Raw genomic sequence first — 9,286 nt, forward strand, 5'->3', positions numbered from 1 at the left:
CGTGGTTCAATGGCGGAGAGCGGCTTTTCTAGGAGTGGGAGGGCAATAGGTGGGGCATGGGCGTGTCAGGGGGCGTTCCTCAGGTGCGACCAGGTAAATCTTGGTCTCTTCGGATTGATGTCACCTGGCGCATGCCCAGTTGATCTGCACCTTCCCTGGGCGCCGGCTGCATTTTCGCGCGCGCGGGAAGAGTTGGGGGTGGGGATGAAGAACCCGGAAGTGCACCATCTTGCCTCGGTTCGTCCAAACAGCTGGGATTACAGGTGCGCGCCATCACACTCAGCTAATTTTTGTATTTTTGTAAAGATGGGGTTTCACCATGTTGGCCAGGCTGGTCTCTAACCCCAACCTCGTTCCACTCACCTTAGCCTCCCAAAGTGCTGAGATTACAGGCGTGAGCCACTACGTCGGGCCAGAGATGTACTTTAATAAACAAGATTAAGCTTTTTAAAAACTACTCGATGAAAATAATGTAATACCACACCCAAAATAGTATAAAACACACTGGAATTTGAATCAGGAGATGTCCATTCTGTCACTTAGTCACAAAATTGTGACTTTGAGTATTTAACCTAAGCTCTCTGAGCCTTGGTTGCCTTTGTGTGTGTGTGTGTGTGTGTGTGTGTGTGTGTGTGTGTGAGATACGGAGTCTCATTCTGTCAGCCAGGCTGGAGTGCAGTGGTGCAATCTCGGCTCACTGCAGCCTCCACCTGCCAGGTTCAAGCAATTCTCCTGCCTCAGCCTCCCAGAGTGTTGGGATTACAGGTTCCCACCACCACATCCCGCTAATTTTTGTATTTGGTAGAGACAGGGTTTCACCATGTTGGCCAGGCTGGTCGCAAACTCCTGACATCAGGTGATCCGCCCACCTCAGCCTCCCAGAGTGCTGGGATTACAGGCGTGAGCCACCGCTGTCTGCCCAACCCTCGGTTGCCTTTAATGAAACAGGAGTAACTCAGTGAAAATGTATTAAGTGAATGAATGAATGAAAAATGAAAAAAAAAAAAAAGGATTCCCATTTGGACAAAGCACCGCAAAGAACAAGGTCTTTTGTCTAAAGTAGAAATACCTAAAACAATGCAAATAGTATGAGAAATCAGCTTTTTAGCCAAGGGAGCACTTGTTGGCGAGACTTGCTGATAAAGTCTCCCTAAGGTTCAAGTCCATCCGGGCCAAGTCCCTAGAGCAGGCCCCCAGGGCTCAGCCAGGAGCAGCAAGCAGCCTAAGGCCAGCTGTTCCCATTGGGCCCTCCCCTTCTGCCGACTCCCACTCAGACACAGCTGTTAGGAGCCAGGACTGCTCTCCACCCCTCAGGAAGCACAGATCTGCATTTCCGGAGCCATAAGGCCCAAGTCCAGTGGGCGCTTAGAGGGGAAGCAGAAGAAATAACTCACCCATTACTTGTGGGACTGGCCTAAGAGAACATTATAGTTCCTTTCAACCTGTGAAGTCTGTGATTTCTTTGGTCTCTAACTCCAACTCTGTACCAACCTTTTAGGGAAAAAAGGACATTCTGTGCAGGAAAACTTGTTTTCTTTATTTACAGCATCTAGCAGAGTCCTCCGCAGACAGTTGGCATCTGTTATAATATTTTCAGCTTGGAAGAGATACTGCTGCTTAATCAACTTTAAAGGAAAAGATGTACTTCTCGATAATTTGAAGCTGGAACAAGATACTCAGTTCTTATAATAAAAGAGGTAATTACTGGAACCTGCTTAGGCTACAGTTCACTTCTCTGCCTCCTGCTCAGCCTGCCCCTCTTCTTTGTTCATCATTTGCTTTGATTATTATTCTTTTTTTTTTTTAAATTTGAGGTGAGGTTTCACTGTGTTGCCCAGGCTGGTCTTGAACTCCTGAGCCCAAGTGATCCTCTCACCTCAGCCTCCCAAAGTGCTAAGATTTCTAGTGTGAGCCATCACACCCAGCTGTAATATTCTTTGCTTTGTTATTTCACATGGAGTAGTATTTTAGTATTCTGATGTCATAATAACAATGCATGACTTTTTGTTGAGTCAAATCAAGAAATACTGCTGACTTTTATAAATATCAACAACCATCCCAGCAGGTGAGTCTTCCCAATCATTGCTCATGAATGACTTTCAGTTAATGCATCTTTAGTCTCTAGGATGTAACCCTTAAGGGCACCAGTTTAGCTCAGCACTCCTAACCTCATTTTGGAATAAAATAGGCTGATGATATTGGCAGTCAAACATGGCCTACCTAGGCATATTCACTTAAAAGGGAGAGAACTCTTCTCTCCAGATATACTAAAGTGTAATTTATCTACTTTGGGGATATATAAACAGATTAGTCTCTTTCCTCTGCAAGTATCCCAAACCTTGAAAAACTGGGAAGTTTATATATGCTGATGATTCTCCTTAAGAATCAAGCAGCACTTAGGTCTCTTGGAAGTTTTTGGCTTTTTTCTGAAGCTCAATGGCAAGAATTTAAAAACAAACAAACAAAAAACCTTTTTTAAAAGAAACGATGCATCGCTACGTTGCCCAGGCTGGAGTGCAGTGACTATTATAGGAGTGATCACAGCGCACTACAGCCTCAAATTCCTGGGCTCAAGGAATCCTCCTGCCTCAGTCTCTCAAGTAGCTGGGATTACAGGTGCATGCCACCACTTCTGGCTGCTGCAAAATATTTTTGCATCTGACACAGGTTGAGATACACTCTTCAGATGGGCTTGTTTGGTGGATTAGATTACGATTTTCAACTTGGAACACGAACAGGATGATAACAATGGGCTAAAAGGCTGGGCATGGTGGCTCACGTCTGTAATCCCAGCATGTTGGGAGGCTAAGGCAGGCGGATCACCTGAGGTTGGGAGTTCGTGACCAGCCTGACCAGCCCCACCAGCCCGACCAGCCTGGCCAACATAGAGAAACCTGTCTCTACTAAAAACACAAAATTAGCCGGGTGTGGTGGTGCATGCCTGTAATCTCAGCTACTTGGGAGGCTGAGTAGGGAGAATCACTTGAACCCGGGAGGCGGTAGTGAGCCGAGACCGCGCCATAGAACTCCAGTCTGGGCAACAAGAGTGAAACTCCATCTCAAAAAAAAAAGGGCTAAAAAAACAGGTAAGAGTAGACAAGACACATGAACATCCTCTTGCCCTCCACCTTATCTTCGCTTTGAGAAATGGATACAGAACTCCACACCAGATTTTGGTTCTGTGGAAGGAACTCTAACTGGATGTTACCACTACAGGGGTAAGAAAGAAAGGGAAAAAAGACAGAGGATATAGGAAAGAAAGTGACTTTCAGGGAGTTTTAGCCAAAACCAAGTCAGAGGACCAGTGCAACTGAGTACATAAGTAAAATACTGGGAGTTTGTTAAAAGACAGATTTCTAAGTTCCACTCCAGAGAGTCTGTAGGTCTGGAGTGTAGCCTGAGAACCCATGCTTTAAATATTTCTCATCTAGGACAGGTGCAGTGGCTCATGCCTGTAATCCTAACATTTTGGGAGGCTGAGTTGGACAGATCAGTTGAAGCCAGGAGTTTGAGACCAACTTTGGCAACATAGTGAAACCTTGTCTCTGCTAACAAAAAAAGTTGGGTGTGGTTGCACACACCTGCAGTCCCTCCTACTCAGGAGGCTGAGGCAGGAGGATCACTTAAGCACAAGAGGTCAAGGCTGCAGAGAGCTGTGATGGCACTGCTGTCTTCCAGCCTGGGCAATAGAGCGAGACCCTGTCTCGAATCAATCAATCAATATATTATTCTTATCTAATACAGATGCCAGATTAGTGGACTACTATGGAAAGGTAAAAGTTAAACAATCAGGACCTAATTTTTAGTTCTGGCCTTGAAAAGAAGGCCTGAGACAGCCAGGCGTGGTGGCTCACGGCTGTAATCCCAGCATTTTGGGAGGCCAAGGCGGGCAGATCACCTGAGGTCAGGAGTTCAAGACCAGGCTGGCCAACATGGTGAAACCCGTCTCTACTAAAAATACAAAAATTAGCTGGGTATGGTGGCACACACCTGTAATCCCAACTACTGGGGAGGCTGAGGCAGGAGGATCCTTTGAACCTTGGAGGTGGAGGTTGCAGTGAGCCGAGGTTGCAGTGAGCCAAGGTTGTGCCAATGCACTCCAGCTTGGGTGACAGAGCAAGATTCTGTCAAAAAAAAAAAGGACCCCAGGATGTTTAAAGCTGGTTAGGGTACATTCCTCTTTAGTGCTCCTTATCTTCTTTGCCCCTGCTTGCAAGCGGCTAAATTCTTTTGTGTTCATTGCCTTGGGGGAAGCAGCAGCCAGGGGGAAAAGGAAATAAATGTCCAGTATCTTCCAAAAACTTAAGCTCTTTAGGGGAATGGATACACAGGAAAAATGTTTGAGAGCTGGACAGTGGGGATGCTCAGGAAGGTGGGCCTCCCTCCAGTCATCCTTAGGAAAAGCATTGTCTAGGCAGAGAGAAAAATGTAGAGAAGGGAAGGGGAAACCCAGAGGACACAGGTGCCCTCGTGTCCTCTAGAGGGACTGTGTGCCTTTCCGTGGGAGAAGAGCCCTGGAGAGATAGTTCGTAGGATTCAATGGCAGAACAGACCCTGCTTCACTCCCCAACAACTCCAGTAGAGCAGTGAGACCCTAGAGAGGAACAGGGTACGCCACCTTGGATGTGCCTGATCTCATTTGATCTTGGAGGCTAAGCAGGGGTGGGCCTGGTTAGTGCTTGGATGGGAGATCTCCTGGGAATACTGGGTGCTGTAGACTTAAAAACAAAAATCTGGAGAGAGTTGGCTACACTGTGCAGAAAGGGTTTGAAGGCTTAGCATGGAACAGAAACTGCCGGATGATGCTTGCGCCTGAGTAGAATAGGGAAGAATAGAAAGCACCTGGATGGAAGGGGCCACATGGACAGGAATGAGAGGGGCTCAGTAATAATTTGCACAGACAGAGGACATCAAAGAACGGAAGCTCCCCCGCCCCCCCAGTCCCCGGCCCCACCCGCCACACACACACGCACACACACACACACACACACACACACACACACAGTACTATGTGAGCTCTGGGAACAATTCTGGGAAAAGAGACAGGGACAGTGAGCCTTGACTTGACTGAGGTTATGTTCTGCCAATTCTTAAAAACAATGGGGTTTTAGGCCAGGTACGGTGGCTCATGCCTGTAATCCCAACACTTTGGGAGGCCAGGGCAGGTGGATCACGAGGTCAGGAGATCGAGACAATCCTGGCTAACATGGTGAAACCCCGTCTCTACAAAAATACAAAAAATTAGCCGGGCGTGGTGGTGGGCGCCTGTAATCCCAGCTACTGGGGAGGCTGAGGCAGGAGAATTGCTTGAACCTGGCAGGTGGAGGTTGCAGCGAGTTGAGATCGCGCCACTGCACTCTAGCCTGGGCGACAGAGTCAGACTCTGTCTCAATAATAATAATAATTATAGGGTTTTGAAACGAAATTTTGTTGAGTTAAAGAATATCAATTCCAGCCTAGGCAACATGGCAAAACCCCGTCTCTACAAAAATGCAAAATTAGCTGGGCATGGTGGTGAGTGTCTGTAGTCCCAGCTACCTGGGAGGCTGAGGTGGGAAGACCGATTGAGCCCGGCAGGCGGGGTTGCAGTGAGCTGAGATTGCACCATTGCACTCCAGCCTGGAAGACCCTGTTGCCAGAAGAAAAAAAAAAGAATTATCAATTTACATTTATGGCATACCACGTAAGCTGTGGACATAAGATTTATGTTTGCTGCACTGGAAGCTAATACAATGAGTAAGAGTGACATCCCTTGAGAAACCATTTAACAGCTTGGTGGGGTGGGGCTGGAAGAAGCGATGTGCTTGTGGTTCAGAGTTTCTTACAATTCCAGTAACTCCAAGCTAAAGAGCATGAGTAGAGTGCAAGTCACTCCAGTGTACACAACTACTTGCTAATTCTAATTTAAGGCCAGGCATGGTGGCTCAAGCCTATAATCCCAGCACTTTGGGAGTCTGAGGTGAGTGGATCACTTGAGGTCAGGAGTTCAAGACGAGGGTGGCCAAGAACCCCATATCTACAAAAAATAAATAAATAAATTGGACCAGGCGCAGTGGCTCAAGCCTGTAATTCCAGCACTTTGGGAGGCCGAGGCAGGCAGATCACGAGGTCATGAGATTGAGACCACGCTGGCTAACACAGTGAAACCCCATCTCTACTAAAAATACAAAAAATGAGCCAGGCGAGGTGGCGGGTGCCTGTAGTCCCAGCTGCTCGGGAGGCTGAGGCAGGAGAATGGCGTGAACCCAGGAGGCGGAACTTGCAGTGAGCAGAGATGGCGCTACTGCACTCCAGCCTGGGCAACAGTGTGAGACTCCGTCTCAAAAAAAAAAAAAAAAAAAAGTAGGCAGGTGTCGTGGTGCACACCTGTAATCCCAGCTACTAGGGAGGCTGAGGCAGAAGAATTGCTTGAAACCAGAGAGCAGAGGTTGCAGTGAGCCAAGATCCGAGATCGCACCACTGCACTCCAGCCTGGGCGGCAGATGAGACTCCATCTCTTAAAAAAAAAAAAAATCTAATTTAAGGCATTTTGAAACAGGGCAAAGAAGTAGCATTGCCAGGTTTAGCAAATTAATTGCTTCATGCAATATTTGCAATATTGAGGACATACTTATACAAAAAATTATTCATTGTTCATTTGAAATTCAAACTTAATTGAGAGTCCTGACTCCAAACCCACCAAGTTGAGGAGGGGAAACCATGACAGCTAATCTGAAGCTTTTATTCTGCAAATCGTTTAAAATCCTATGCAACAAATATTTCCAAAAGGAACTTTATCTGCATGTATTTACTCAAAATACTTATAAGTACGAACACTTCTGGCTGGGCGTGGTGGCTCACCCCTGTAATCCCAGCATTTTGGGAGCCTGAGGCAGGCAGATTACCTGAGGTCGGGTGTTGGAGACCAACCTGGCAACATGGCGAAACCATCTCTATTAAAAGTACAAAAATTAGCCAGGCATGATGGTGGGCACCTGTAATCCCAGCTACTCAGGAGGCTGAGGCAGGAGAATCGCTTGAACCCGGGAGGCGGAGGTTGCAGTGAGCAGAGATCGCACCACTGCACTCCAGCCTGGGTGACAAGAGCGAGACTCCATCTCCAAAAAAAAAAAAAAAAAAAAAAAAGTGTGACCACTTCCACTTGTCCCTAAATGGCAGAACACATCCCATTATCACTTTTCCATCTGCAGAACACCTGGCCTTGTATAATTGTTGAATGCTATTCCTGAAAGTCTGTCATTCTGTATGTATGTATTTATTAGAGACAGGGTCTCACTCTGTCACCCAGGCAGGAGTGCAGTGGCATGATCATAGCTCACTGCAGCCTCGAACTAGTGATCCTCCCTCCTCAGCCTCCTGAGTAGTAGTATGACAGGTGCATGCCAACACACCTGGCTATTTAAAAACTGTTTTTGGAGAGATGGGGGTCTTGCACCATTGCCCAGTCTGGTCTAAAACTCCTGGCCTCATGTAATCTTCCCACCTCAGCCTTCTAAAGTGCCTGTTTTTTTTTTGAGACAGAGTCTCACTCTGTCGCCAGGCTGGAGTGCAATGGTGTGATCTCAGCTCATGGCAACCTCCGCCTCTCAGGTTCAAGCGATTTTCCTGCCTCAGCCTCCCAAGTAGCTGGGACTACAGGCACGTGCCACCATGCCCAGCTAATTTTTGTATTTTTAGTAGAGACGGGGTTTCACCATGTTGGCCAGGATGGTCTCGATCTCTTGACCTCGTGATCCGCCCACCTCAGCCTCCCAAAGTGCTGGGATTACAGGTGTGAGCCACCGCGTCCAGCCAAAAGTCTGTTTTAAAAGTGCACATCCTTCTCCCTTCAGGTCACATTCCTATTTTGGCATAATCCCTCACAGAAAGCACCATCTTGATCTGAGTTCCTAAAAGTGATTTTTCTGTTTACCTCTGATACTGCAAATAGTACATGGTCTCAGGTAAATTGTGTTTAAAAGCAAAAGGGAGATTTCAAGTGTTCTAGCAATAAAAGATTGTTTTAACAAGTTACATTTTGAAGTATTTTTTTTTCTTTCTTTCTTTTTTTTTTTTTTGAGACGGAGTCTTGCTCTGTCACCCGGGCTGGAGTGCAGTGACCGGATCTCAGCTCACTGCAAGCTCCGCCTCCCGGGTTTACGCTATTCTCCTGCCTCAGCCTCCCGAGTAGCTGGGACTACAGGCGCCCCCCACCTCAACTGGCTAGTTTTTTGTATTTTTAGTAGAGACGGGGTTTCGCCGTGTTAGCCAGGATGGTCTCGATCTCCTGACCTCGTGATCCGCCCGTCTCGGCCTCCCAAAGTGCTGGGATTATAGGCTTGAGCCACCGCGCCCGGCCAAAGTATTTTTTTTTTCAAACACAGAAAGCATTTGCATAACATGAAAGTTGTTGAGGGAAATAAGGAGTTGTGAAACCTCCTATAAATATCCATTCATCCTTTCAGTCATTCAATTTGTGCCTGGCCTTATGGATACAAAATGTGAGGAAAACATGAAGTGACAATGACAAGGGTCTTTTCTTTCTCATGTATTATTTATTAGTTCTTCATTATTTACGACACCAGTAAGAGACACTCTGGGCTTCGGTAACACCATTTCTGCAAGGTATCACTCATCCTTCGTTCATTTCTTTACAGCTTTTGGATTTTGGTCAATAAGAAGCCAATCTGCACCCAAAAGACTGCCTTATGGAGGGAAAATACACCAAAGGTGAGTTCAGGTTGGCCGTGAACCTAGCAGAATTTTTGATGGCATTTTCAGACATGTCTATTAGTGATTATTTGCCAGAATTTAAAATTTGCCCTCCCTCCTTGCTCATCTCAGCCTCCCTCTCTTCTGTCTGACATCACTCCTTACACATTTCCCCTTTCCTTTTTCTATATTCCTTCTATATATAGGAAGTTTTCTGTGAAAAATTGCTGGAGAAATTTAAACAAGTGATCTGACCTGTTTTGTCTGGATCTGATGTAAAACTAACCACTGCACTTTTCTTGTTCTTTTCTTTAACTTAAAACTAGGATATCCCAATCTCTACTAAAAAATATAAAAATTAGCTGGGTTCGGTGGCAGGTGCCTGTAGTTCCAGCTACTTGGGAGGCTGAGGCAGGAGAATGGCTTGAACTTTGGAGGCAGAGGTTGCAATGAGTGGAGATCTTGCCACTGCACTCTAGCCTGGGCAACAGAGCAAGACACGATAAAAAAAAAAGAAGAAGAAGAAGAAAAGAAAGAAAGAAAGAAAGAAAGAAAGAAAGAAAGAAAGAAAGAAAGAAAGAAAGAAAGAAAGAAA

This window comes from Piliocolobus tephrosceles, chromosome 5 (genome assembly GCF_002776525.5).
Source record: "Piliocolobus tephrosceles isolate RC106 chromosome 5, ASM277652v3, whole genome shotgun sequence".
NCBI lineage: Eukaryota > Metazoa > Chordata > Mammalia > Primates > Cercopithecidae > Piliocolobus > Piliocolobus tephrosceles.